The sequence below is a fragment of the Piliocolobus tephrosceles genome, chromosome 1, assembly GCF_002776525.5.
Source record: "Piliocolobus tephrosceles isolate RC106 chromosome 1, ASM277652v3, whole genome shotgun sequence".
Lineage (NCBI taxonomy): Eukaryota > Metazoa > Chordata > Mammalia > Primates > Cercopithecidae > Piliocolobus > Piliocolobus tephrosceles.
In genome coordinates, this window is record NC_045434.1 from 87,003,563 (window position 1) to 87,019,340 (window position 15,778).

Consider the following 15,778-nt stretch of genomic DNA (forward strand, 5'->3'; position numbering starts at 1 on the left):
GAGCGCTACTCACTCTACTGTGCAATATAGGAAGGGCGCACTCACTAAACTTCCTCCCTTCTATTCTCAGGGCCTGCCCGGCAGGACTACTGAGCAAGGCCTTGGAAAATCAGAGAGATTAGAGCGGTGAGTCGCCCTGGTCACGTCGGACACCTGCGTGTTAGGAGATTCTGGAGCCAGACGGAGAGCCGAATGACTTTCGCTGGCTCTGCCCCTCTCCTTCTTCAGAAGCCCCCAGAAACTCCCCAGCCGGCGACCCAGCCCGAGCCTCCTCGGGTGCCAAATGAAACTGAACGCCCGGTGGGCTCCCGGGATGGTTCTTCCAGTTCTTTGCGCCGCCTTCATCCGGTGAGGGAGCCTGTGCCCACCCTGCCCAGTCGCTTTCGGGGCCGCTGTGGCGCTTCCGCTGCCATCTTCGGATCTTGTGTTCCGCACGGGGGCTCCACCAGGGCAGGGATGGTGGTGAGGGTCGCTCGTGGGTCCCCTTGCGAGGAGCAGGGTCTGGCACTAGGCGTCTGAGAACCCTGAAATCCTTGGAGGAGTAGCATCATCATGACCCTCTGTGTTCCTTTTGGCAAAGGTCTTGTTTCCATTGTTTGTTTCTTCAATTGTCTGCTACATAAATAAATAAAACCTTTTTCATATATCTTTAAAATTACATTGGTTCTATTATTTTATGATTACAAATAATGCTGCAGGCATCATTCTTGTACACTTCTCATTGCCCACTGGTATATTTCTATAGGGTGGAGGCCTGGAGAGCAGTTGTTCCAGCATAGTGTTTACACAGCTTTTACTTCATTCCATTTTCTTTCCTTCGTTGCTTTATTAGCTATAACCCTTTTCTTATTTCAGTGGCTGCTTTAGGGTTTCTGGGATACATGTTTAATTTCTCACAGTCTGCTTTCAAGTGTCATTATACCTCCCCTTCTGGCCTTTATCCTAGTGTTATGTATTTTTACTTTATGCATTATAAGCTTTGGGATTCATTATTATTACTTTTATTTATTACATCAAATATTTTTTAAAAGATTTAAATTATAAGAAAACGTGCAGTACATGCTTTCTAAATGCCATTTCCAATGTTGGTTTCTTTGTATAGGCCCACATTTTATTTGGTATCCTTTTGCTTCTGCCTGGAGGACTCTTAAGATTTCTTATAGTGTGGGTTGGTGAATTCTTTTAGCTTTTGTATGTTTTTCACTGTCCTTATTTCACAGTTTTGAAATTTTATTTTTGCGTAGAATTGTAGGTTAACTTTTTTTCTCAAGGCACGTTAAAAATGTTGCCATTAATGAAGCATTGTCATTATAGTATCTTTCCTGTGTTTGTAAAAATGGCATAAAGCCGGTTTCTTGTGCTGGTTATATAATTTTCAGAATGTCTATTTAAATTAAAATATTAAATTTTACTAAAAAACTAAAAATATTAATCATGAATGTCCTAGATTCATCTTAAGTTCCACCAACAATGCACTTAAAATGTGCCCAACCTGAGGGTCAAACCTACCTGCTGAAGTGTAATTTGTGTTTGTGAGACATTCTCAACAGCATTTGCTTTCCCCAGCGGAGTGATTTTCCTCACATCTGAATGTCTTCAGTGCAAAAGGAAACGTTTTTCTTTGCAAAAATACTTTAAAATATTCTTACTTCAAGTAAGTGCATTAAAAACAAACTTCTCAGTGGCATCCCTGGAATCCATCGAAGATGGATTGTCTCCTGGGAGAGAAAATCAAGTGCTTCAGGATCAAGAGCTAAATAGGGGAGGACATATCGTGGCTTCTTCACTAGGAGTCAAGCCAAAGTTAACTGATTTGGTCTCCAATAGAGACCAGAACTCGGTTCACCAGCGACGTGAGGATCCGACGCAGAGGAAGCGGACTTTCTTTTCATGGTGCCTTCAGATAGGAAATCTCCTAGAATTTCTTTCTTTCCCTTTGATCTACTTCCACCTCTCCCGTTCTATTTCTTCAAACCTTTTTCGGATCCCTACTGCGAAGGACCTAAGGGGCCGGTGCCCTTCCCTACCGGTCCCTCCCTGGCTGGGTATCTTCGAAGCCCACGCTCACCTGGAACGTTACTGCCCGCCGGAGACAGCGAGAGGACCAAGGAGGGCGGCGGGTGCGGTGGGAACCACAGAGTCACCTCGCACCTGAGCCTCCTGGGTTCCTAGCAAACTGAATAAATGCCCCCTGAAGCGTCTCTGCAGATCACAGGAAAGGGGAGGGTGGCTGCCCACCCGCGGGAGAAGCTTCAAGAAGCATCAAGAGGACCTGGCCCTGACCCTGGGCCTTGAAGACAGGCCTGGCCAGGCTGATTTTGACGAGTAGGCCCAAAGAAAAGGTTCAAGGGCGGCCCAAACCCTGACCCCGAGATTAAGGCTCTTAAATGTCTGACGGTTTTGAGCCTTGTCATTAGAATCAATCTCGCCTGTATCAGGAGACTCCTTTGCCTTTGCCTAATTCAGAGACCAAGAAAGAGAAAGATTGGGCAGATCAAAGTCTGTAATTAACCAAACAGGAAACATAATTTTTCTGACAAATTGTATGTGTGCTGTGAGAAAAAGACTAGTCTCAAGGATAATCTGTTTTTTTGGCTTGAGTGTAGGGAAGAATGGAGTTGTCACCAACAATGGTGCTTTGAAACGGCAGGTGCATCAGGCTGTAGATGTGAAGGAATTAAAAATGTTTTACCCCCAAGTACATTTGTTTGACATATTTTGAGATGTCTGTTTAGAAAGCCAGCTGCAGAAGTAGCTCTGCAAAGTTGCCTTTTGTTGGGGAGATTTGCATCTGTAGAGAATCTGCATTGATGCAGCCAAGTCTTTCCTTGCCCAGATCTAGGAAAGATGAACTGAGAGTCTGACACCTGTAAAGGTCTGAAAGAAACTTTTAGGATTTATTCTCTCTGAGGGCTGCTACCTGTAAGGTTTCATTTACATATTAAGACCAACTTTGCTAGCTAAGCCTCCTATTCTCTCCCTCCCACAACCTGTCTTTCCCACAATAAATGGATATACCTCTGACTCTGATGGTGCCTGGTTTTGGCCATGCTTTGAGCCCTCATTCATTCCGTTACCTCGAGATGGTATATAAGCTTATGCATCCCATTGTGGGTAGGGTAGGGTAATCACTCTGTGGCTCTCCCCATGTACATGTCAGTACATTTTATACCTTTTCTCCAGTTAATCTGCCTTTTGTGACTTTATTTTTGAGTGAAATTTCAGAGGGTTAAGAGGGAGGGATTCCATTGGTCCCTACAGTTTTGGAGCTGTAAGCAGGATAGCAAAGCTCTGCTCTTCTGGAAGCTGCAGTGAAGAACCCAGGATCTGATCAGTTGTCATAAGGGTAAGAATTTTTTACCAGCCAGGTTCCTGGCCTCCTTCTCTGTGTGGAATCTGATCAAGTGGGTAGTAAAAATCACTGGTTCTTTCTTTTCCCTCTCCAAAATCTTGATTAATGGGAGAAAAGGATTTGTGTGACTAGTCCTGGGTATAGTGACTCTGGTGTGCTTTTTGGCACTTTGTGGTACCAATTCATATTGTTTAATCCCTTTCTTCCCAGAAATTGTCTGTTCCTTTGTCTTTGTCTCTATGTGTTATTCTGTCATAAAAGGGGGTACTGGTTGAGGTTTCTTCTCATCTTATTTGATGTCCTTGAGAGCTTGACTTGTCACCAAGTGGGAGCACTTTCTCTTGGTTTTCGGTATCTGGTAAGAGGTGGTAATTTTCAAGTCATACTAGATGGCCTCTGAAAATGGCTGGGAACCTGAGCACACTTTTTGTTCTATGTCAAGCTCTTGGGGTTTGTCTTAAGAAATCCCATCCCTTTGAGGCTTTTGTCATCTCAACTCTTGTTGCCTGATTAGTCCTAGGAAAGCTCAGTCCCAAGAGGACCTACCTGGTATCACAGATTCACAGGTCTGTGGCTGGAAGCCCCCCAGAATTTGTGGGTTACTGGAGGCAAACATCACTCTTAACTATCTGTGGCCTATCCTTACATTGAACTTTTTTCTTGGAGGGGAATCTTTGGGATTGCCTCTTCTATGACCTTCCCAGGAAGTTAACCTGGAAAATGACATCCTGGGCTTTCCACAAAGAGGCTATTTGGTTGAATTGCTATTGGAATAATTATACCATTGGATATTCTAGTTGCCAGTGGACTGAAGATGGATCCCTTAAATTAGACACCTGAATTAAAAAAGAAAAAAAGATTTTAGAGATCTCTTATTTTAAACAATTGATAGGAAGATCAGATTAAAGGAAAGGCACATACTAGTGTCATGGCTACCCTTAAAAATTCTCTTGACAATATTATCTGTGTTGTGTAGGGAAAAAAATTCTCTTGACTAAATTGAAGAGCAAAATTTGACCCAAAACAAAGTTAAAATTCTTCATAAGCTCAAACTGCCTGCTCTGGATCCCTTCCAGGATTCACAGTAAAGTCTGCTCTACCTTGCAGTTCAGTACTTAAAGTTCTGTGCTTTTGCTGCCATAGCCTGGGTTTAATTTCCAGTCAGGGAACCAGTCTATTTTGTCTTGATATTTGTGTGACTTTTGACTTTCTGGAATACCCATTTATTGATCCTTTTCCCTTTCATGGGCAGCTTTTGTTTATTCATTTGTTTGCTTGTTTATTAAGACAGAGTCTCACTCTATTACCCAGGCTGGAGTGCAGTGGTGCGATCTCGGCTCACTGCAACCTCTGCCTCCCAGGTTCAAGTGATTCTCCTACCTCAGTCTCTCAAGTAGCTGGGATTACAGTCACCCACCACCATGCCTGGCTAATTTTTATATTTTTAGTAGAGACAGGGTTTTGCCATGTTGGCCAGGCTGGTCTTCAGCTCCTGACCTCAAGTGATCCACCTGCCTCAGCCTCCCAAAGTGTTGGGATTATAGACATGAGCTGTTGGCAGCTTTTGATTTACTGTCCTTCCAGCTTCCAAAGTTTCTGATGAGAAATCTGTTGATAATCTTATTCAAGAGTTTTGCATGTGACCAGTTGCTTTTCTCTTACCGATTTAAAGATTCTCTGTTTTTGACTTTTGAAAGTTTGATTATAACGTATTTTGGTGTAGGTCTCTTTAAGTTTATCTTACTTGGGGTTAGGCTACTGTGTTTGTATTCATCTCTTTCATCAACTTTGGGAAGTTTTCAGCCATTATTTCTTCAAATATTCTCTCTTGCCCTTCTCTCCCTCTTCTTTAGAAATTCCACAATGTAAGGCTGAGTGTGGTGGCTCATGCCTGTAATCCCAGCACTTTGGGAGGCTGAGGTGGGAGGATCACCTGAGGTCAGGAGTTTGAGACCAGCCTGACCAACATGGAGAAACTCCGCCTCTACTAAAAATACAAAATTAGCCAGGCATGCTGGTGCATGCCTGCAATCCCAGCTACTTGGGATACTGAGGTGGGAGGATTGCTTGAACTCAGGAGGCAGAGGTTGTGGTGAGCTGAGATCGTGCCATTGCATTCCAGTCTGGGCAGCAAGAGCGAATCTCCATCTCTTCACCCCCACCAAAAACAACAACAACAAAAAAGAAATTCCACAATGCGTATGTTGGTCCACTTGACGGTCACTTAGGCTCTTGTAGAGGACTATCTGCTTTTACAACTGAGCAGGCCATTCCCCCATTAACATTATAGTCCCGCTCTTGCAAACGAAGCTGGACATTCCTCCTCTGCAAACAGGGAGGACAAAGGAGCCTGCAAGACTGGCCTCAGTTGCAAATAGCAGACCCTGGGGGCTTGTTTATATGTAAACATCTTGGAAATTCAGAAAGTCAGGGAAAGATCAGAGAAACAACAATGTGTCTGGCGACTTGCTAACATTCCACAAAAGACGGTATAAAATAAAGCAGAGCGTGTCGTTCGGCGCGGCCGCCACGTTTGTGTCGTCTTGTGTTGTCTTGTGTGTTCATTCCTTTGTTCAGGAAACACGCGGACCCCAACAGGCTCTGCTCACTTCTCTTCAATCTTTTTTTATTTCTGTTCCTCAAACTGGATGATTTCCATTGCCTTATCCTCGGATTTACTGATTGTTTCTTCTGCGTGCTCAGCTTTCTTCAAATTTGACTTTGAATCCCTCTAGTTAATTTTTTATTTCACTTATTTTACTTTTCAGATCCAGCACTTCTTTTTTCTTTCTTTTTTGATATTTTATTCTTTATTTATATTTTCATTTTGTTCATGCATCATTTTCTTATCTTCTGCTACATCTTCCTTTAGTTCTTTGGGCACCTTTAAGACAGCTGCTTTTAAGTCTGTCAAGTAGAACTTCCAGCAGGTGTTTTTTTTTTCCTTTAATTATCTATTATTTTTCTTTCCATTTTTCCCCCCCATGACCTAATCTTAACTTGACTATCAGGCATTTTTTAGTAAAAGTTTCTGTTGGTTCATTTTAAATTTTTATTTATTTTTATTGTTGTTGTTGAAAACTGGACATTTGAATCTACTAGTATGGTTAACTCTAGAAATTAGATATTCCCCCTTCCTCAGGGTTTGCTTTTCTTTTTGTTATTGTTTTGTTTGTTGATTATTGTAGGTTGTCTCCATGCCAAGGATCAGCCTGAGGGATAAAGTTGTGGTCTTCACAGATGTTTTCTGAGCCTGAACCTTTCCCTGGGTGTGTGGTCACTCCCTAATTTTACCTGTATATGCTGCTATTCTTGAATATTTTATCCTTTAATGTCTGACTCCCAAAAGGGGAAAAAGAGAAAAATTGAGGGAGGGTGAAAAAAGGGAACTATCCCTTTAAACTTTCTGGAAGTTGCTTCAGCTGGGGTTGAGGAGCTTGCTACAATGTGGGGAGGTACAACAGTAGCTTCCAGCCTCTTTGTCTCTGTGCTGCAGTCAGCCATTAGAGAACAGAGACCCAATGTGTGTGTGTGTGTGTGTGTGTGTTTTGAGATGGAGTCTTGCTCTGTCACCCAGGCTGGAGTGCGGTGGCATGATCTCAGCTCACTGCAGCCTCTGGCTCCTGGGTCAAGTGATTCTTGTGCCCCAGCTTCCTAAGTAGCTGGGATTACAGGTGCCTGCCACCACACCTGGCTAATTTTAGTAAGGACAGAATTTTACCATGTTGGCCAGGCTGGTCTTCAACTCGTGACCTCAGGTAATCCACCCACCTCGGTCTCCCAAAGTGCTAGGATTATAGGCGTGAGCCCTTGCACCCAGCCCAGACCCCCAATATTTGGAGACAGCATCCTTTTTGCCCATTCTGGATCCTGAAAGATGTGTGCAGCTTACCGTAGGAACACAAGCTGACTGCCTTGGGGGTAGTGTTGGATAGCTGCTATTGTGCTAAGGGCTGAAATTGGCTGAAATTACCTACAGTTTACCATCTAGGCCTTCCTCTGGAAGTTGCAAGCCTTCAATAGGCTCCAGAGTTCTGAAATATTTACATCAGACAGATCTTGCCGGTGTAGTTGTTGTCTAGATTCCAGGTGCTTCTCATTCCACCATCTTCCCAGGATACCCTCTGACCTTCTGGATTTTGAATTCGGTCAAGCTGTTCTGTAACAGCTGGGGTGAAGCCCAACAAAGTTCCTGCTAAGAAAGCTCCCTGGAAAAAATGTTCAAAAGTAACACAAATATCAAACTGGAAAGACACTGATTTAGGAATCGAGCCCAGGTTGTCATGGTGAAAAAATGGGCAGAACCTTAGCTACTGAACTGCAGCCTGGGTGTGAGGTGACAGCCATTGCTTTTTTAGTTTGGTTTGGCCAGCAAAGGTGGCCTTGTTATATAAATTAGGCCACTCAGGTAGTCAAAACCTTTCTTTTCTTTTTTTTTCTCTTTTTTCTGTTTTTGTCTGTCTGTTTGTTTTCCCCCTGCTCTCCCTCTTTCTAAATTTTTATTATTTATTTATTCATTTTTCTACAGGGATGTATCCAATTCAGAGGCCTTGTCACCATAATTTGGAACTTTCCTTTGGATTTGATCAAGTCAGATAGAACTGGTCAAACCCAATGGGGAAAAGAAGTAAACAACAACAAAAACGGAAACAAACAAATAATTTTAAAAAGTTAAGAAAATTAATGATCACACAATTTGTATGATTGCTGAGCACTGTAATAGTAAGAAGAAACTATGACCAGTTGCTTGGTAATCTTAACTTTAGTCATTTAGGAGAATTTCCAGGACAAAACACAGATTCAGTTACTTACCTAGGAATGGGGCCCAGGCTGAAGACTGCTCTGTACCATCCTAGAAGCAGGAAAAACCTCAAACTCTCCTTCCCTGTTAGAAGTGAACTGAAACTCCAGAAAAGAATTGCCTGCTCTCCACCATCACGGAAGCAGGAAAACTTGCCTTCATTGTTGGAAGCAAGTAAAACTCCAGAAAATGAGTTGCACAGCAAAATAAACCTTAGATCTCAACCAAATTTTGGGAAATCAGGGATTCTCTGGAGGGGTTAGATCTCTGAGGCCTCAGCAAATTGTCCTATTGGTTTGAGCAATAAAGATAGCCCAAGCTGGTACTAAGCACCGATAGGTGATTTGTCAAAGGTCAGGGCACCTCCACTCAGAATTCCTTCATGGTTATCAATTGTAAACCAAAAATTATGTGAGACAGGTCTGAATTGATTTAGAAAGCTTATTTTGGACTCTTACTCATAGGTATTTCCAGTCTTCATAGAGGTGTAGCAGCCAGGTGCAAATTGTGGGGACCTGGCAATAATTTTGGTATAACAGAGATTAAATAATTTGTCTAAGCAATAGCTTGGCAACTTTGGGAGCCAAGTTGTAATCCTGGAAAGATTAATGCTTGGCCTGTGATGTAACAGCCACTCCTCCAGCTTGTCTTTTAATGTGGGAAGTAAGTTCTAGTGTGTTTCTGTAGTGTGGAACTTTTAGAAATAATAATCTTTCATGTTTGACAACACCCATGGCTGATCTAGACAAAATACCATCTTAGCCCTGACTTGCATATGAGGCTTCGGGCTGGTCATCTGGTAACTTTTCACTCGGCAGTGGGGATGAAGTAACTGAAACTCCAGAAAGAAGAGTTAGTAGATACCTCAAAAGTGATGAAGATATTAGAAGTCCTGGCCTTAGGGGTCCAAGGAAGAGCAAGGTTTGTGGGTAATAATCTGTATAAATCTGATAGGGAGCTATAAGGAGGAGTCTTAGGACTTTGAGGTGGGTGAAGGTTACAGCCTGGATTAATCAAGGACCTATGGCTTCTAACACCATCAGTTGCCTGTACTCAGCCACCTTCAGCAGTGCTATCTGGTTCTAGAGAGCCATAGCATTCCAAGAGAAGAGAGAAGGCTGCACAAAACCCTGGTGTTTGTGTCCCCCCATCTAGACAGACATAGTAGCAAGCAGGCACAAAGCGAAAGAGAAGAGCAGGCAGAGACAATGTGAATCTGTTCACCACATATTGTAAATACATTTAAAAATATTGTTAGCTCATATTTGCAGGTAGCACTAATTATGAAGTTGTTGGACTGAGGACTTTATTTATTTGTGACACTCACCATCTTCAAAGTCAGCAATCAAGAGTTTCTTCCTCATTGAATCACTAGCATGTTTTATATCTCTCTGACTTGCTAGATGGCTGACCTCTGACCTCTAGACCCAGACTTTAAAGGCACATGTGATTAGATAAGTCAACCTGTCTTATCTCCCTATTTTACGGTTAATTTGTGTCTGCAAAATCCCTTTGACATATAATGTAATATAATTATGTAATTAGCAACCATGAGAAAGCTGAAGTGACTTTTAAACCAACCCAATTGTCCCATGGAACTGATGTTTATGGTTTTTTTTGAATAAACATAGAAATTGACCCTCCCGAGTCTTGAAATTTGAGAAAGTTAACATTTGTATTATCTGAGTTCCTTTCTCAGGAAACCAACCATGGGCCTTCCAGATAGCAGCAAAGAACTGAAATTTACCAGAGTACCGCATCTGCACAACAAGATGTCAGACCCCTCACCCCATCATAAATGCCTAAGTAGTCACCTTCTTCCTGTTTACCAACTCCTCTTTCTTACCTCTCCCTAATTCCTGTTTTTCTGCATGTAATTACATTTCTTCCTTGCTATCTAAACCCTGACTTTTCATTGGTCGGGAAGATGGATTTGAGACTGAGCTCCCATCTCCTAAGTTGTAGTACCTGATGAAAGCCTTCCTCCCTGGCAATACTAGTTGACTGAGTGATTGGCTTTCTGTGCAGTGAGCAGCAAGACTTAAACCTCTGGTGCTTCAGTAACAACTATCCTTATATCAGACAAAACAAGAGACTTTAAGACAAAAAAGTTACCAAAGACAATGAGGGATATTTTGTAATGGTACAAGGGTTAATCCATCAGGAAGAGAGTACAATTATAAATACATACGCATCTAACAGAGCCTCAAAACACAGGAAGTAAAAGTTGACTAAATAGAAGGGAGAAATAGACAATTTAACAACAGTAGATGGAGACTTTAATACCACAACTTTCAATAATGGATAGAGCAACTAGGCAGAAGATCAATAAAGAAATAAAAGATTTAAACAATATAACCTACCAGACATCTATAGAATAATCCACCCAACAAAACAGAATATACTTCCTCTCAAGTACACATGGGACATTCTATAGAACAGACCATATGCTAGCCCTTAAAATAAATCTTAACAAATTTAAAAGGACCAAAATCATATAGTTTCTGATATATCTCAAAACTAATACTATCACACACTATAGTTTCAGGTTAGCATGTAGGGTATGCAGTTTGTTGGTCCTGCTTCCTTCTGTTTGTCATGAATGTGGAGGTGACCATGGTTACACATGTGTAGGCCAGTAGCCCAGGAAAGTCAGGCAGCTGAAGGGAAAGGACAGATATTCCATAAGAGTCTCCCTATCTCAGTCTAACGAAGCCAGGGAGGAATTGATACATAGGAAGTGAAGAGGTACATCAGAGGATCACTTCTCTTCTGTCTATCTATGCCTGTCTTTAAAACCTCAGTTTCTCTCCCACTAAACCCCATTGCATAGGAATGCTGTTGATCACCACCAACCATCAGAGACTCATGATCTTGATTTTTACCATGCTCTGTCTGAGAATATATCCTCAGGCCAATGGCTTTGGCTCAATGCAAATCATTAGTGTTCCATAAAAACTGCTTCAAACATATTGTAACAGTGTATAAGTCATTCCAAATTAGGTGGCCACTACATGTATTTAAAGAGATGTACATAAATTATTTCAGTGATTGTGACAAGTTGGAAAAAAAAACCTGTGGAGTTAGAATGAAAATCATAAGTGACAAGCACAAAATATGTATATAGAGATTATAACACAAAGCAACCCACACATAGAAGAGGAGTTTGGGGTTAGAAGTTATGAATATCAAATTTCCTCAAGTTAAGTGAAAATCCAACATGGGCCAGGTGTTGTGGGTTACACCTGTAATTCCAATACTTTTAGAGGCCAAGGGGTCAGAATAACTTAGGCCCAGGAGTTTGAGACCAGCCTGGGCAACATAGTGAGACCCCATCTACACATACACACACACACACACACACAAAATAGCTGAGGGTGGTGACATGTGCCTGTAGTCCCAGCTATTCAGGAGGCTGAGGCAGGAGGATCCCTTGAGCCTGGGAGTTTGAGGCTGCAGTGAGCTGTGATCATACCATTGCATTCCAGGTTGAGCAGAAGAGCTAGACTCTGTCTATAAAAAACAAACAAATGGGGGCTGGGCGCGGTGGCTCACGCCTGTAATTCCAGCACTTTGGGAGGCCGAGGCGGGCGGATCATGAGGTCAGGAGATCGAGACCATCCTGGCTAACATGGTGAAACCCCATCTCTACTAAAAATACAAAAAATTAGCTGGGCGTGGTGGCAGGCGCCTGTAGTCCCAGCTACCTGGGAGGCTGAGGCAGGAGAACGGTGTGAACCCGGGAGGCGGAGCCTGCAATGAGGCGAGATCGTGCCCCTGCACTCCAGCCTGGGTGACAGAGCGGGACTCCATCTCAAAACAAACAAACAGAAAAAAGAAACTAACATGCTTCCCCAGTGGGAGAAAAGATGCCAGTATAAAATTGGTTTGCAGCAAGAAGTATATTAAGACATTGACCAAAATCTTTTTGTTACTTATTTTGTTTTTATTCTTTGATACAGGGTCTCACTTTGTAATCCAGAATGGAGTACAGTGGTATGATCTTGGTTCACTGAACCAGCAAACTCCTGGACCCAAGAGATCTTCCCATCTCAGTCTCCCGGATAGCTGGGACTACAGGCATGTGCCACTATGCCTGGCTAATTTTTAACGATTTTGTGTAGAGGCAAGGTTTTACAATGCTGCGCAGATTGGTCTCAAACGCCTGAGCTCAATTGATCCAACCACCTTGGTCTCCCAAAGTGGTGGGATTACAGGTGTGAACCACTGTACCTGGCCTCTAAATCCATATAAATAAATTATTCACATTCTGAGCAGAATATTCAGGATTTTTTTTCTTACAATATAAATGATGTGGAAAACTGGAGAACCAAAGAAGGACGACAAGACTATCTAAAAGTGTTAAGTTTTTCATTAGGAAAAAAATGACTTCATGACAGTCCTTAAGACAACGATAGAACTTGGGGAAATATGTATTCCTTGATGTTTTCTATGCATTTGCAATAATAAACAATGAAAATATGGTTAAATTTTAGAAAGAGATAGGCCTGTGGTATTGTCACAAGGGTATACAAATACTGAGAATGACTGGTGAGGGAGTGGTCTCCATTGGTGGTGACCCTCAGAAGAGACCTTGTGTTTCCACATGGCCTAGACACCTGGAAGGCAGAGATCCTAACATTCCATGACACCCCTACCTTCTAATTCTGTTACTGTGACTCCAGACTGTTACCTGGCACTGGGTCTTACCTCTGGCATTTCTATCAGAGCCTGAACCACAGACAGTACCTTAGACTCTAAGCTCAGGCAACTTGTGCCTTGTTTTTGTGGCTAAGGATTCTCGGAGTTGTGGGATGCTGACAAAGTTTATCCCAAAAGTAAGTTATGAATCAGATCTGCTTTCTTTTGACTCGTTTAAATCGTTTGTTTAATGTAAAGAAACTTTATTGAGGTGTAATTTACATACTATAAAATTTACCCATTATAATTGTACAGTTCAATAATTTTTAGTAATTTACCCAAGTAGTGAAACCATTACCATAATCCATGAATTTGTTTTTAATGTATTATTTGTTTGGGTTTATTCTCCCTAGGCTCTGATTCTACTTCCTCCATAAGCTTCAGCATGGCCGTATCTCCCAACACTTGTTTTGGTCCAAAGGCAAAAATGAGCATCCTGGAAACCAATCAGTACTTGCGCTCTGAACTGGAAAAATGCAAACAGAGCTTCTGAGACCTCACAGAGAAATTCCTGACATCCAAAGCTACTGCCTACTCCCTGGCCAATCGCCTGCAGAAATACAGTAGGTCCCATAGGGGCATGGTCACCAAAGTGATAAATGATTGTCCATTTTCCTCTGTGAAATGAAACACTGCAGAATTTATTCTCTATCAAATTTAATTTTATCTTGACTACACTCCCAGAAAGGTAGAAGTGGGCATTTTACCCTCAATTTGTCAAGGACAGAAAAACTGAGGCACAAAGGTATAAAGTTTGCAGGGCGAGTGTAGTGAGGAATAGAGACTAAAACCTTGGTTTAGGCATGAAACTGTCTTTCCCTTCTCAGCAACGAGTATCAGCTTCTACAAACATGTAACATCACTGTTGGTTGAAACAGCTCAGGATTCAATTTAAACTTTTTAAAGAGCACCTATTTGCAAAGCACTGTGCCAGGGGTGAAAGAGGTAATAGTATATACCTTATCTGCCTTGAAGGAACTTAAAACTACCTATTCTCAACTGAGTCACAGATATGTGGAGATGCAAACTTCAATAGCAGACATGGAGAAAAGTCTTTATGATACCTGGATCAATATTCTCTTCCCACAAAAGTTCAAAGAAGCCATTCCTCATGCTCTGGTTAGATTGAGGGTATTTCCAGAAAATCAGAGACTTTGTAACACCCTTTCTGTCTCTCTCTGAGTATCAGCTTTACAGACAGCAAGCAACTGCAGGTGGACGTTCAGGAACAGAGCTTTGAGACATATGGCCAAAATGAGAACAAGGCCAAGTGGAACAGACCGCCATTCTCAGTCAAAGGCCAGGCCAGGTTAGGGGCTGACCCTTTCCTCTCCACAGTCAGCTCTCACATTTGGAAATCCACTGTAAAATCCCAAACCTGTTACTAATAGTCAGGGAAGGGGGAAGCTGTAATGACAAGGAAACATGGGAACAAGGGCATGAGAGGAATAGGGATATTAGAAGAGGATTCTGGTTAACATTGAAATTGAGTTTGCTTTCCAATTTCCACAATTATTTTAAAATAAATCATTGTGTGGGGGGTGGCTAAAAGTTGCTGTCTAACTTACTATCATAGAAAAGTAAAGCCAAAAGCCCACTTATTAAAGAAGGGATAAGATGAGCTTTGGTGTGTAGAAAAACTAATAAAATAAATAAATAAACTGGCCGGGCGCGGTGGCTCAAGCCTGTAATCCCAGCACTTTGGGAGGCCGAGACGGGCGGATCACGAGGTCAGGAGATTGAGACCATCCTGGCTAACCGGGTGAAACCCCGTCTCTACTGAAAATACAAAAAAAAAAAAAACTAGCCGGGCGAGGTGGTGGGCGCCTGTAGTCCCAGCTACTCCGGAGGCTGAGGCAGGAGAATGGCGTGAACCCGGGAGGCAGAGCTTGCAGTGAGCTGAGATCCGGCCACTGCACTCCAGCCCGAGAGACAGAGCAAGACTCCGTCTCAAAAAAAAAAATAAAAAAATAAATAAAATAAACTTCATTCATTATAATTGTAGGAAAAAAATTTCTCAAGCTAGAGAAGAAGAAAAATATTACCTAGTACCTTAGTATAAAGGTATTATTGCGCAGTGATTAAAGAGCATATGCCCTAGGGCCAAATTTCCTGGGTTCAAATCTAACTTATCATCACTGTGCCTCAGTTTCCTCATCTGTAATGGTAATAGAGTAGTAACTACCTCTTTGGATAGTGGTGATGATCACATGATGATAATTCTTAAAAACCTACTGCAACAGTACCATGACAAACACTATGTGTTGGTTCTCCCTTTAAAACACCACCTATTAGCATTTGGGCATGTGCCATTTGGATCTTTCTCCTCCATATGCAGTTTTACACAGTTGTATACAGATAAATGTTTAAATCTTTGAAATATTTTGGGATTATTGAAACTCTTGAAACAGGAGAACTATCAGTCCTATAGTTCTTAGTATCTTCCCAAACACACAGGAAGTCATTATTTCATGCCCTCATGTTCATGTTTTACTTATGAGGCTGTAAGGCTTGGTAAATTGGCTTTAAGATTTGAAGTCATGGACGGGCGCATTGGCACACTTACTATAATTCCAGCAATTTGGGAAGCGAAGGTGGGTGGATCATTTGAGGTCAGGAGTTCGAGAGCAGCCTGGCCAACATGGTGAAGCTCTGCCTCTACTGAAAATACAAAAACTAGCTGGAAATGGTGGAACACACTTGTAATCTCAGCTCCGTGGGAGGCTGAGGCAGGAGAATTGTAGGGAAAAAATAGGTTAGCCTGTTGCTGTGTTATTATAGATAGAAGTAAGTTTAAGAGACTCCATTCGGCTCTATATTTGAGATGCTGTTAATCTGTGACTCTACCCCCAATCTTGTCCTTGTTAGAAACATTGTTGTGCTAATTAAAGTTGAAAGGATTCTGGGCTGTAAGGAATGTGCTT

At 42.0% G+C, this 15,778-nt stretch overlaps 1 pseudogene; it reads left to right on the forward strand.

Moving 5' to 3' along the window:
- The first annotated feature begins 13,239 nt into the window (after positions 1-13,239).
- Positions 13,240-15,778, forward strand: part of LOC111543923 — a 37,877-nt pseudogene continuing 35,338 nt past the window's right edge.